The sequence below is a fragment of the Nicotiana sylvestris genome, chromosome 2 (assembly GCF_000393655.2).
Source record: "Nicotiana sylvestris chromosome 2, ASM39365v2, whole genome shotgun sequence".
Taxonomy (NCBI): Eukaryota; Viridiplantae; Streptophyta; class Magnoliopsida; order Solanales; family Solanaceae; genus Nicotiana; species Nicotiana sylvestris.
Window position 1 is genome coordinate 177797961 of NC_091058.1, and position 15948 is coordinate 177813908.

The following is a 15948-nucleotide window of genomic DNA, read 5'->3' on the forward strand; positions in this document are numbered from 1 at the left end:
CCTCCAATGGGTCTCTCATCACCTTGCTCATCATCTCTAAGGCCTTCAAGGGCCCTGGGCCATGTCGATTTGGACCTAGGGTTTCCGATTCTGTTGTTCGAGGTTTCTCTAGTGTGATTTTGGGCAAAATCACACCATATGTGTTACGATTTGTGAAGTTACAACAGGTTCTTTCGATTTCTATTTGGGTTTCCTTTTGAAACCCTAACCCTCTTCTGAATCTCTCAGATCTATGTTATTTTCATGCTTTAAGCCTATTTCCTTCTATGATTTGCCTATTTTTGAACTTCTTCTGAAAGATCCTCATTTTCTTAAACCATTTTACTTTCTTAAAAGCCCTAATTTTTAAAGATTTTTCTTTACTTTGTTTCTGTGTGTTAGCATGATTTGCTTTGCCTTAGTTCTGTGTGTTAGCATGATTTTCTTTGCCTTGGTTCTGTGTGTTAGCCTGTTTACCTGATTCTTGTTAATCTCTCGCCTTGCCTTGCATATGTTCTGCTGATTCTTTAGCCTACTTATATCACCTCTATATTATTGTGTTTTCTCATCTCTTATTTCTTTCTGTCTATATAGCTGACCTTGTTTGTTTGCTACTCCTGTTCATTTGTCTCTATTTATATGTTGAGAAGACAGAATCATGACTCCCCATGATTGATTCTGATTCTCCTTAATTGATGGTAATTGAAAATATTTCTTTCAAAGCCCTAGAATTCTACTCGTATGTTTAAATTGACTGATTTCATTACCTTATTTACTATGGTACTTTGTTTTACTTAGTCTTTCCTTAATTGGGTCTTTCTGAATTTGGTCCAAATTGACTACTTTATGCCTACTGAACCTTGACTCATTCCTTATTTAATCATGCACTAATTCTTCTTCCTGCCTTATATGGTATTGCATCTTTCCATTTGATCTTGATTCCCTTAACTTAAGGGAGAGCTTCCTTGATTCTCTAATTGATTCTGAGTTCTTAAATTAGCATACTGCTATGATTTTTACCTTATTCGACTACCTACTTTCAACTATAAATACTCTAAGTCTTTTACAAACAGTGGAAACACTTGGTTTTTCAAAAACACCTCTCTTTTTAAAAATCCTTGTTCTTCCCCCTCTCTTGTGCTATTTGCTACTATCAGCCGGCTGCAAGACAAGGCTAATCCTCTGTGCTCTTTGGTTCTTTCATTCTACTTACTTCTATTTTCACTGGTATGTCCTAGTTTAATTTAAAGCCTCAACAACAACATGATTCTCTTCTTATTTCAGTTTCTTTTATTTCTAGCTTGCTTTTACTTGTGGTTCCGTTATGAAGTCTGTAGTTAGGTTATATTATCAGCATGCTAGTATGACTCTCTCCCTTTAAATCAATGTATTCCCTTATATGATTCAAAGCATGCCTGGACAAATGTTTTACCTACTGTGTACTTACCATTTTTGGGAACCCAAATCCTTATCCCCCTCTGTGTGTTTATGCTCCTCATGACTGGTTTGTGATTATGCCAGTGTCAACTATCTCTAAGCATGTTTGAACCAGTCCTAAGACCCCTTGCTGGGGTTATGTGTCTGCAGTCAAATGTCTGTGTATCCCCAAACCCTTTGACCCCTGTGTGACTTCTGAGTTCATTTGGATTCTATGTAGTGCTTGATTTTGTTTACCACTCCAACTCTTTCAAACAACCTCTATTACTTTACTAGTTGCTTTCAAAACAGACTTCTTTCAACCTGGGTCCTGCACTTCCACTTTACTCTTAGTTAATAAGTTCATCCCCCTCTAATATGTGTACTGCCTTGGGATCCTCTTGAGAACCCTCTGAACTCTGGCATACTGAGGCTGGCCTTTCCACACTGCACTGGTTCAATGCTTGGTTACTAAGTCTAGGTGTAAGCATTGCTCGGGGTCCTTGAGACCCTTAGGGAACTTTGATGCACCTAGACTCTAATTTGTCTATGGAAATGAGGCTTGTAAGACTATTGGAGACTTTGGGAAACTTGGGCCTGATTGCAGGCTCTCTATAGAATAGCTTCTTGATTTTCCATTTCACTTATGTAATTCAGTTATTGGCCTGTAATAATTTGTAAGCAGATATTTGGGGTATTTAGTAAAAAGGGTGGGTAGATGTGTACTTTGTGGGTAATATGGGTAGAAATCCTGCTCTTAGGGCTTTACTTTCAAAGCTGTCTGCTTTACTCTATAGAAAACATGTTCATAGGGTTTTACTCTTGTTGAATCTGATTTCGTTTGCATAATAGACATCATGCCTATAGGTTTCCACTTCCAATGTCGTTTGCATCAAGTAGAAATTATGTTCTTAAGGTTCTGCATTTTCGAAGTCATGATCATAGGTTTTCAAACAATCATGTCTTAAATCAATTCAAGTATAGATACCATGCCTATAGGATCTAATTCTGATTTAGTTCTAACATGTCTTTCATATGTTACTGCAAATTGACTAAAACCAGTAATACGCCTAGATACCATGCCTATAGGGATTTCTATTTGCAATTATGTCTGATAATCTAATTAGCCTGATAAAACAATGTCATTACGCCTAGTTCATCTTCTTAAAACTGGTCTTATTAAGCAATGACATTACCTGAAACTAGCTCTTTCAAAATTGTTTTAATCTCATTAGATATCCTGCTTATAGGTATCACAAGGGTCTATTTTGAAAACCTGTTCATTTCTACATTAATATAGACAAAGTATACTGCATATAGGCAAGCCTTAGGGCATTTTCAAAATATGCATTTCCCTGAAACTGTTTTTGTCGTTCAACTTTTCTGATTCTGATAAGCTTTTAAAGAGGAGTCTCTAGGCAAATACTAGGTTATAACTTCTGGATCTGAAAGTGATCTATTTCTGCATAATAACTTAGAAATCCTGTTTTAGGACTTTGATTAATAAAGACCTTACTTGTGTTTGAGTCGTGCTGCATATATGTTTGTTTAAGGAGGAATTGTGAGCCTCTTAATTGCTCCCATTATTTAGAAGTCCTAAATGCTTTTTGGTTGTCGCCTTAGATATTTGCCTTTAAAGCCTTAGGGGTACGTCTAGAACCACCTATAGGTAGAGGTCCTAATTCCCTTCAGGACTATTAAGAAGGGACGAGTAGCAGCACGCAATAGAAGTCAGTGACCAAACACTCGCTTTGCATGACCAATAGGGGATGGGAAGGGTAGATATGGGATATGATGACTACGTATTAATGTCACGTATAGCCCCTCGTCGAGGAGTGTTTACCGGACATTGTGTGGGGTGACCCTATAAGACAAACAACCTAGGACCCCTCTTTACCTAATCCTTTCTCTATTCAAAACTTTTATCTTCTACAACTTGTTTAAACCTTATCTTACTACTTGAATTATCCAACGTGTTTTACTTGCAACTTATTTGATTCAGCTATTTGTATGGACTAATTTGTAAATATAAGTTCGGTCGGGACCCACAGTTGTGGACCAATAGGGGTGCCTAACACCTTCCCCTCGAGGTTACTTCGAGCCCTTACCCTAATCTCTGGTAATGCAAACTAGTTACATGAGTTAATCACTCTAGGTGCCCTAACGCACCATAATCCGTTAGGTGGCGACTCTTCAAATACCCAATTCCCAAAAGGAAATGAGTCATTACACCCCATGGAATGTCGAAACCCGGACTCCTCTTCATGGAAGAAAAAAGGGGGCGCGACAATTACAAGAAAATTGTAACAAAATTTTCTTCTCTTCTAAGCACCTTTGACCAAAGTGGTATGTGGTGTCTCGCTTGATGTTCCAGAATAACATAAGGAAATCTATGGTTCAACAAGTTAAATAAAGGTTGCAAATAAGTATAAATTGATATGTGTAGGTCGCAAGCTAAAGTATGGTAGAGCGACAAGGTTTTAGGAAGACAGGAGAAATGATAAGAAAAGATGAGTGAAAAAGGTAACGAGAATGGATAAGTCCTTGGGAATAAGTTCATAAGAAAGCTAATGATTTCTCTAAGTTACAGAAGGCTCAGTATAGCCTGAAAGAACTTAAAGGAGTCTACGACTAGTAACGTTTAGAATAGATGAAATACTGCCCTAATAGTGGGATAAGGGCATAATTGTGATGGATAAAGGATGAAGTTTGGGCCTACAAAGAGGGGAATTTCCTGAATTGTAAAAAATTAGGATACCCATGTAAGTTAAATCAGAAGGGAACTAAGTTTCAATGGACCAATCCTTGCGAACGGAGTTTCCGGGCATTGAAGGACAGATTAACTTCAGCACCAGTTCTACCGCTCCTAGAAAAGACCGATGGTTATGTTATCTATTGTGACGCTTCAAGCGTTGGATTGGATCATGTGTTGATGTAGCTTAGTAAGGTTGTAGCTTATGCTTCTGGACAACTAAGTAAGCACGAGAAGAACTACCCGACCTACGATTTAAAGTTAGCCTTGGTGATTCATGCACTAAAGATGTAGAGGCACTACTTGTATGGAATTCATATTGGTATCTATGCGGATCATAAGAGCCTCCAGTATATCTTCAAGAAAAAAAAAGAATTGAATTTACGTCAAAGAATATGGTTGTAGCTACTTAAAGATTATGACGTTGATATTTCATGCCATCCGGGGGAAGCGAACGTAGTAGCCGACGCCCTCAGCCGTAGATCAATGGGTAGCCTGTCATATTTACAGCCAGAAAAAAGAAGGGGAGAATAGCCCATGAGGTTCACCAGCGAGCTAGTCTTGGAGTTCGATTACTAGACTCAGGTGATATTGGAATTACTATTCAGGATACGGCAACATCCTCTTTAGTAACTAAAGTAAAGGAACACCAGTACGAGGATCCTATGTTAGTTCATTATAGGGATACCACCCCTCAGAAAGAGAAGACACCGTTTGAGATTACAGAAGATGGGGTCCTTAGATATCGAGAACGATTATGTGTCCATAATGTTGCAGGGTTGCGTCAGCAGGTTAAGTGAGAATCTCAATATTCTCGTTATTCTATCCATCCAGGAGCAACAAAGATGTATCATGATATTAGGGGAGTATATTGGTGGGAAGGAATGAAAAAGGATATAGCGGAGTTCGTTGCTCAGTGTCCTAACTATTAGCAGGATAAGATTGAGCATCAAAAACCCGGTGGATTATTATAGGCTATGGAGATTCCGACTCGAAAATGGGAAGTAATCAATATGGATTTCATCGCAGTCTTACCTCGTACCCAACGTAAGTTCGATTCAATATGGGTGATTGTTTATAGGCTTACAAAGTCAGCATATTTTCTGCCTGTTAGGACTACATATTCCTCAGAGGATTATGCAAGGCTTTATATCAAGAAAATAGAACAATTGCATGGTGTCCCTATATCTACTATCTCGGATAGAGGAGCGCAATTTACAGCTAACTTCTGGAGGTCCTTCCAAAAAGGATTGGTGACTCAAGTAAGTCTTAGTACAACATTTCATCCCCAGACAGAGGGACAGGATGAGCGTACTATTCAAACACCGGAGGATATGTTACGAGCTTGTGTGATAAACTTCAAAGGTAGCTGGGATGATCATCTGCCGCCTATTGAGTTCACATATAATAATAGCTACCATTCTAGTATTCAGATGGCTCCATACGAAGCTCTTTACGGACGAAAGTGTAGGTCGCCTATAGGGTGGTTTGATGTTTGGGAAACTATGTTAGTAGGACCAGAATTGGTACAGCAGGCAATCGAGAAAATTAAGCTTATACATGAAAGTCTATTGGCAGCTCAAGACCGTCAGAAGGCTTATGCGGATAATCGACCACGAGACATGGAATTTCGGGTGAACGATTGGGTATTCCAAAAAGGTATCACCGATGAAAGCTGTTATGAGGTTCGGAAAGAAAGGAAAACTTATCCCTCGGTACATGGGACCATAAAGGATCATACGCAAAGTAAGCTAGGTAGTATATGAATTAGACATGCCTTCGGACTTGGAGTTTGTACATCCAGTCTTTCATGTGTCTATGCTCCGTAAATGTATCGGAGATCCTTCCAGAATTGTGTTAGTTGACAACGTTCAGGTCACAAAGCAGCTATCATATGAAAAAACTCCCATCGCTATATTAGACGGACAGATTCGGGGATCGAGAACTAAAGATGTAGCTTCGGTGAAAGTACTTGGAAAAATAACAATGTGGAAGAAGTGACTTAGGAGGCCGAGGAAGACATGAAGTCTAGATATTCCTATTTATTTCCTTCTCAAGAGAAGGATCCAACTAAGACGTCATAACCTTAAGGTATGTGTATGGATTCTAGTGATAGTTATTGTCATTGGTCATGTGAGGCCATTGTCGTTATTGATGGTCGTGGTCCTATGCGGCGTTGAATTATTAAGTTTCTATAGGAAGAGTTGGTTGTAGTATTGTTTACCAAGGGCGACTCTGCCAAGGTTATATAGATCCCGAAATGTTAAACATTCGAGGACGCATGTTTCTAAGGGAGGAAGGATGTTACATCTCGCATTTTCGTACGTTAAAAGTTTCGTCTTCAGTTAATTGACGTAGACTCGGGGATGATCTCATTTTGATGTTAACGTATTTACATTATTTATAACAAGCGATAAATAAGTGTCCTAAAGGATAAAGGATTCACAAAATAAAGAAAACGAGTTTCGTTGAAAGTGACCAATTTGGGATAAAATACGGGTCGAGCGATAATACCCGATAATTATGAACTAGTACCATGCAAGGTACCATATGACCATGGTAGTATAATGTATAAAATATATATATAAAGTATATTAAAAATAAATAGAATTTTAAGCAATTTGTGGCAATTTTTATATTATGCGGGTAATTGATTAATTACCGGATAACGAGAGATTACCTAGTTAACTAATAAGTGGATAAAAATTTATAATTATCACCACCCAAAATGTGGCAGCTGACCACATAAGAAAGAAGTGACTAAGAGTCACATTTCCTTATGTGGTCATCTAAGAACAAGGCCTTAATTATGTGTAAGAGACAAAGTCATAAGACTTAATAAGTCTCTAATAAGAAACCTTATGTACTTTCCTTTCAAAATGGAAAAAGCTATTCAAATATATAACTAACACCCATGAATCTTAGGGCAAAGGAAACATTAGAAGCCTAATTATCATTCCAAAAAAACTTCGTAAAGCCAGAAGCAATTTCGTTCAAGTGATTTCAAAGAAGCGGAAGCAGATTTCGTTCAAAGAATTCAAAAAGCAGAAGCTTATCCCGATTTATCTTTTTAGTTCTAAGTTCAATAAATGAGGGTTTTCCTACGGAATATCATATGGAGTTTTCCTTACTCCAGGTATGTTAAGGTTGTCCCTTCTTTCTTTTGGCATGATCCAAATTATACTGAAGAAACGAGCAAACGCACAGTTTTCATAAATTACTCTATTCATAGAAATACTGGGGGTGTCTATATTCTTGATTCCCCATGTGAATTATTATTATCTTCTGTTCATGGGTCTCAGAATAATACGCAGTTAAAAAAGTTTATCCGGAAGAATATTGAGATTTTTACGTATTTTTCATGTATTTCACCCATTTATACATGTGCATTGACTCATGACCAGATGGCGTTATATACGCATATATATGTAAATATATGTATATGGGATATGAGAAAAGGTTACGGCGTTATATACGCATCACCACCTAATCAGCTGGTATATGTTGATGATGTTGCCCACAGTGGCCGAGATGATATGATGGGATGCCCTCAGTGGCTTGATGATATTATGTACACCATACCTATGTATGACACGATATTTATACGCACGTGCATGACATTATTAACATTTCAGAACTTACAAAGTTATTCAGATTTAAAGATGTGTTTCTTTATTCCATGTTTCATCTATGTCTTTTACGCACTAATTTTCATGCCTTACATACTCAGTACATTTTTTGTACTAATGCCCTATTTTACGGGGCCTGCGTTTCATGCCCGCAGGTGCAGGTAGGCAAGTTGATGGTCCCCCTTCTTAGGATCCCTGATCAGCGAGAGTTAGCGTGCTCCACTTGATCCGGAGCTGCTTTTGATTTTGGTACGATACGTTTGTATATATATATATATGGGGGGTGGGGGTATGACGTGGCTCAGTCCGGTCTTTGTAAAGTTATGTTTCTATTAGAGGTCAGTAGATAATATGTCTAGTTGGGTTGTATGTGGCCTTGTCGACTTTCAATTTTGGATGTATAGTTGTCTATAGCAGCCTTGCCGGCTCGCTCATTGTATTCTGCATGTATACGTACATATGTCTTGTTGATAGGTTTCCTACATGTATGTTATTTTCGTAATTCAGCAGATGTTATTCAGGTTCATATCTTAAACGCATGCTTAGGGGTGTTTGACAGGTAGGACTCAGGCACCCGTCACGGCCCATCGGTTTGGGTCGTGACAGTAATGTGGTTTTCTCTTCTTGTATTTATATGTATTCGATACGGCATACAGTGATTTTTATTTTGTACAATAATTTTTGACTGTTGTATTTAGATGTATTTATATGTATTGAGTTCATACAACAACATTTTTAAATACATTGTTAGTTCTATCATTTTGATGTTATTCATCAATTAGTTATGCATTCAATCTAACTGTATTCATCTGTATTTTTAACCTAACTGTATTCATCTGTATTTAAAACAACAATATAGTGAAATACAGTAAAATACTCTCAATACAAATAGAAAATCAATGAATACAACCAATAAAATATACTCAATAAAGCAGTAATACCATGTATTAGGAATAAATAAAATATTGTGAATACAAAAATAAACTTGAATACATTGAATACAACTGTTTGATACAACATAATACAAGCACTAGCTTTATTATAAAATATGCAGGCAGTAGGTTACTACAGGTTGTATCCGACATAAATACATGATGTATTCATATATAAAAAATCAAATACAAGCACTAGGTTTATTATGAACCTTGAACAATGTCAGGAAAAAAAGAAAAACTCGAAGTGTATCATAAAAAAAGAGGGACCAAAACTCTAAAGAATGCTCTATTTTTGGTGTTTAGCGTATGATAAATCTTCTCATTAATTGGATTGATAATGTTGTGTCTTATAATTGATTTAGGTGAGTTATATTAGGAGCGTGTTATAATTAATTAGCAGCTTTCTGTTATTAAATAACTGGAGAGACCTATTATTACGTTGTATTCATGAATAAATGGGATATAGCGGCTAACAGCTGGACTGCCCTATTTTTTAGCCGATTATTGCTACTGTATTCATGAATACAGTAGCTCGAATACATCATATACATTACCATAACAACTGAAAGGTAGCTACGGAAAGTGATTATGTATATGATAGCTATAGGAAGTTAATAGCCACTAAACAATAGTCATTTCTGAAAATTCCTCTATAAGAAAATGCTCCTTCTCAATGGTTTTCTAAGTCCATTAGCATCATCCATTAGTTATCCACAAGTTCTGTTCGGCCCAAGCCCCTTTTCGTCTCTCTCTGACCTCTTTTTCATTCGGAGTTTTAGCATGGCATGACAATGTACCCACATAATTAGCAGAAAAAACCCTACTTATAAATATTTGCATCAGTTAGCCAATAAATGTATATCGCAACAAAAACGTGTATATACACTTTATTTTTACTTTTTTGTGTATATCAAAACGTATATTAAAATTTTTATTTTCATTCTTTGTTTATCTAAAATATAAATTATAAATATAGTTATTTAAAATTTACTGTTATCTCTATATCAATGTATATCACAATAAAAATAATTATATTATTTATATATCACGGTGTATAACACATAAAATATGTGTACACCAAAATAGATATCACAAGTTTATTTTCCTTCTTTGTGTGTATCAAGAATTTATTTTCCTTCTTTGTATATCAAAATGTATATCAAAAAATTATTTATTGTCACAACTTGCTCTAAACATGTTATATCAAAATTTATTTTCCTTCTTTGATCAAGAACAAAATTGAAGTTTATTCAAAACAAATTTCGCCCTCTTAAAATCAAATTGGATGATTTAACCTTATAGTGCCAATATTTAATAATGTATATCACGATATATAATATAATATACACATAGGTATACATGGTGATATATATATAGATGTACACCATCTCAAACACATATTTTTTTCCCCACAATTAAAAAAAGAGGAAAAAAAATTGGCATCTGCCTCTTAAAAAAGAAAGAGAAGAAGAGGGAATGTCTCGAGTAGAGCCTATTTCCATCTGTAATTCATGTCATATTTCCATCTGTAATTCATGTCATATTTCCATCTGTAATTCATGTCATAATAGTAGTATTAAGGTCATTGACTAAAAACCCCAATGAAGTAGTCTTGCTGTACTTTTTGAACTTGAGGCTAAAAAAATTCTCTTCCCTGGCTGTGTGTATTTCATCGTTTAAGGATCTTATGGTATATTCAACAAGCTTTTCAATCATTCGCAACAAAAAAAATTTTGTGCGTCGGTAAAAATAAATATGTTTTTGTGGGAAAGATATTATTTCATCAATCGAGTCACAGGTATCCAATATATTCATACCTAACGATTTTTCACAAATATATATTTTAGTAATTTGAATTGCTGATTGGTTTGTTTGAGAGAGATCAGTTGGTTGATGGGGTTTTTTTGTGCGTCTACTAATGCTATTTTTCGTTTTACTTGATCCAGTCTATTATGGTGCAGTACCCTTTAAGAAGATTAGGGGGAGAGAAAAGAAGAAATAGGGGAGAGAGAAGAAGAGATACGGGGAGAGAGAATAAATAAGGAACTAGGATTTTTTAGGATTTGGTTATATAGTGTCAATTTTTTAGGGCTGCCTTTGCCAAACGTTAAAGAAGGCTAAAAAATTACAAATTCTATTTATGTGTTGTCATGCCATGCCATTTTATCTTTTCGTAGATGGCATATTGCCACTCTAAGCCCCAATTCTATATATATGCGAAAAAGAACATTTGACAGAACTCTTTTGAGAACTTGAACAGGCAAGAGCAGTTGCGCAGTAGCAGCGAGACTTTCAAAGAAACTGATCACTTCAACCAAACAGCCACACCAGTTAACATGCTCAAGCAGTGTTAGGACCTCATTACCAAAAAGCATCTCTTCAACCGCATCATAAGCTTTAGTCAAAGGAAACTGACTCAAGTTCCTAAGTATCCTTCCCTTGGTATCGCAATGCAGAAACAAAACTAGAGTTTGTACACAGTACAAAGGGTAAGATTACTGAATGAATCAAGATCTAAGTTGCTCGGACGTGGGTGCGGATCTAGAGGTCGGATCCTTCAAGATGTAAATTCTAATATTCGAAAATACGATCCTAATACGGATACGAGCGCGGGCATCCGGCTAAAAATAATTCAAAATAATAAAAATATAAAAATATAAGAAATTTTATGGAATACGTATAGCTTGTAAAGTGTGAATTTCTTTTTTATTCTCAAGTTGTAGATAAGTAAATAATTGATTTCTTAGATAAGGTAATTTTTTCAAATTTACCCTAATTTTGGTTCTGATTTCGGGAATCAAATTGCATCTCGTCTCGAAATTTTTCGCCCGTCGGGGTCAAAGGACCCAAATTGTTTGACCATATCCGGTATGGACAAAATATTTATCTGCAAGGGAGAGACTTCTTTTTATTCTTGTATAAAATAGTTATACATGCGTACATGCTTTGTGCTAGGGCTCGAGCAATCTATACGAGCACGGTTTGTTTGACCGTTTGGCCCTTACAATAAATCTTACCTATCGAGACCATTTCATCACGAAGTTTCTTTCCGTGCTAAAGTCGATATTCGAGGATAATGCCCCCGACATTGATCATAGAATCTCAAATCTCCGGAAACCTTATAAAACATCCAAATATCATTCTCTTGCGCTAGAAAACTCAACGGAAGGTTGCAAGTTTTCAATGAGGGAAACTAACCCATACATGTCAACGACTCCGGACACCAAACATCTACATGCTTCCTCCTTAACTCAGCCACAAAATTATTCACGAGCCTATTATTAAAATCTTCCCCACCCAAATAGGTATTCCCAGCAGTGGCTTTCACCTCAGAAATCCTTTGATAAATAGTCAAGATAGACACATCACAAATATCGCTTTCTAAATAAAGAACAAGAACATTCTGCTCACCTTTTTATTGAACCTTCCATGTTCAAACCATTGGAACATCTCTCTGTTGTCCACTTTGCAAGAACAGGTGCATACAATTCTCTTGAAATATCAAATAACTGTTGTTGATCTAACTTCAGAGAAGTAACATTATTCGCAGAATAGTCTGGAAGCCATTGGTCCATCGGTAGTATTAAACACTTCACTGTCACGCTCCCTGTGCACCTTGCAATTGAAAAGGACCCTTTATTAATTCCCAAAAGCATCAATCATCTCGGTTCATCAAATAAGAACCCAACGACATGTCCATCAGTTCCACAATCAGGTTTGCAAGAATAAGGATAATCTTCAGAGTGAGCATGAAATTTGCATGGTGGCTGAATAGATCCAGCGGTGGCCAACAGATGATTGGTCCCTGCTCGTTGTCCCACACTGCCAGGTAACAACCCAACGAGCCCGCTCCACCATCTGAAGAACAAAAGAAGAGTGTTTCCAATCACCTTCTTTGTATCTCCGATGAGCCATGAAACCGTATTTAGCTTGCAAGTGCATCTCCTTTCTGCAAATCTGAACTTTATCCATATTAAGCTTCTTCTTTAGCACCTTGCAGTAAATGTTGTACAAACTCTTATAACGTCCTGAAAGAACATGATAATTGGAGGATGGAATTGGCACCACATACACTTGATAACCATGAAAAATCAGAAATGACTTCGCAGGAATAAACGGAGTAATCGACAGATATGGGATAGCCTAAAATATTGTAAAACCCATGGGATATTTTGTTGTGATTCTCGGATCAATATGAAGATTATTTGAGAGGAAAAACAACTCTATTTCACAAGAATAGAATTACAGAGAATTTACACCAAGAATTTCTCTCTACAAAAAAACCTCACCAAACTCTCTTTTTGTTCTCACAATCTCTTCCTGGATTGTATTTCAATCTCTCTGGATTGATTTTTCTGTGTAAAACATAAGGCTCTATTTATAGCCTTAAAGAAGGTGGTTGGTGGTTGAATTCTTCATTCAACAATGGAGGCTTCAACAATGGTGGCTTCTAGAATGGGTTGGTGGCTTCAACAATGGTGGGCTTCTAGAATTGGTAGTTGGCAGCAGCTGAACTTATCAATTCTCCCCCTTCAGCTGCATTCCAACGCAGCTACTATTTGAAAGTTATTCCAACTATGTCTCTGCACAGCTCTAACTTTTCTTGAGTGACCACCTTTGTTAACATGTCTGCTGGATTCTCCTTCGTATGGATCTTCACTAGTTTCAACAGTTGTTGATTCATCACCTCGCGTATCCAGTGATAGCGAATGTCGATGTGCTTTGTCCGAGAATGATACATTGAGTTTTTGCTTAAATCAATTGCACTTTGACTATCACAATGTATCTTATACTCTGTTTGATTTATCCCTAGTTCTTGGAGAAACCGCTTTAGCCACAACATTTCTTTTCCAGCTTCCGCTACAGCAATATACTCTGCTTCAGTTGTGGATAGTGCAACACACTTCTGCAATCTTGACTGCCATGACACAGCTCCCCCTGCAAAAGTATAAACATATCCTGAGGTTGATTTTCTTCCATCAGGATCTCCGGCCATATCTGAATCTGTATAGCCTTCCAAGACTGGATCAGCTCCCCCAAAGCACAGACTTGATTTTGAAGTACCTTTAAGATACCTGAAAATCCACTTAACTGCCTCCCAATGTTTCTTTCCAGGGTTAGAAAGAAAACGACTTACCACACCTACAGCATGTGCGATATCTGGCCTCGTGCAAACCATAACATACATCAGACTTCCAACTGCTGAAGAATATGGAATTGTAGACATCTCCTCAATCTCTTTCTTGGATGAGGGGCACAAACTCTTGCTCAACTTGAAGTGATTTGCCAAAGGGGCACCTACCGGTTTGGCATTACTCATATTGAACCGTTTGATCACCCGTTCAATGTAATTTTCTTGAGATAGCCATAACTTCTTGTTTCTCCTATCTCGAGTTATCTGCAATCCCAAAATATGTTGAGCTGGACCTAAGTCTTTCATTTCAAAGGACTTAGAGAGTTCTTTCTTCAACTGTCTAATTTTTGTTGCATCTTGTCCGACGATCAACATGTCGTCTACATAAAGTAGAAGTACAACAAAATTGCTATCCGAAAATCTCTGAATGTAAACACACTGATCTGCAGCAGTCATTTTATATCCTTGACTTACCATAAATGAGTCAAACTTTTTGTACCACTGCCTCGGTGCTTGCTTTAGGCCATATAAACTTTTCGTAAGCTTATAGACGAGGTTTTCTTTTCCTGAAACCTCAAAACCTTCCGGCTGCTCCATATAGATTTCTTCATTTAGATCACCATGAAGAAATGTTGTCTTGACATCCATTTGTTCAAGCTCCAAATTCAAACTGGCTACCAATCCAAGGATGATGCGGATTGAAGTCAATTTTACAACTGGTGAAAATATTTCATCAAAGTCAATTCCCTTTTTCTGTAGGAATCCTTTGACTACTAACCGGGCTTTGTGCTTCACCACCTTTCCGCTGCCATCTTTCTTCAGCTTGAATACCCATTTACTCTTCAGTACCTTCTTTCCTTGTGGAAGTTTCACAATCTCATAAGTGTTGTTTTTCTGTAAAGAGTTCATCTCTTCGGTCATTGCTTGCAGCCATTTTTCTTTATCCTTATGAGATATAGCTTCATGGAAACTCTTTGGTTCTCCATCTTCAGAAAGTAGAATATACTCGGTTTCTGGGTATCGAGTTGATGGAATCTGACCTCATTCAGATCGACGAGGTTGTTGATTATTAGCTTCAGGATGTGTACCATCATCGTTCCCCTGTGATGGTTCTGTAGTTTCCTGAGGGGTTTGTGCCTCCCCCTGCCAAACATCCTCCTGTTCTGCTTCTGGTACTGCTTCATGCTCCCCCATGCTATTTGTGTCAAACTGCAATGGTAGTGGATCTGGACCAACTTTTTGGGCACTGGAACCTCTTTCATAAGACATTGTGGGCTTTTCAATGTCTTCAATTGTCTGGTTTTCGTGGAATACAACATCCCTACTTCTGATCACCGTCTTCTGTATTGGATCCCATAATCTATACCCAAATTCTTCATCTCCATAGCCTATGAAGATACATGGTATAGTTCTACCATCAAGCTTCTTCCTGAGCTCCTTGGATACATGTGCATGTGCTAAACAACCGAATACCCTTAAGTGAGAATATGAGGGATTCTTACCAGACCATATTTTCTCTGGAACCTCAAAATTCAACGGGGATGATGGTGACCGGTTGATTAGGTAGCAGGCGGCGCGAACAGCTTCTCCCCAGAATGGCTTAGGCAGCTTTGCCATACTGATCATACTTCTGACTCTTTCCATAATTGTCCGGTTCATTCTTTCGGCTACTCCATTGTGTTGTGGGGTGCGTGGGACCGTCTTTTCATGTCGAATCCCTTGTCTCTTGCAATAGGAATCGAACTCCTTGGAAGTATACTCGCCTCCATTATCTGAGCGAAGGCATTTTAATTTCTTTCCCGTTTCACGCTCTACCATGGCATGAAATATCTTGAAATAATCAAAAGCCTGGTCCTTTGTCTTTAAGAAGTACACCCACACCTTTCGAGAAGCATCATCAATGAAAGTCAGAAAATACCTATTGCCGCCAAGTGACTTCTCCTCCATGGGACCACAAATATCAGAGTGTACCAGACTGAGTAACTCTGATTTTCTGGTTGAAGAAAATGTAAAAGAGACTCTATGTTGCTTTCCGAATAAGCAATGATTACAAGGGTCTAAAGCAGCATTCTTGTCCATTCTGATAAGCTGCTTTTTCGTTAG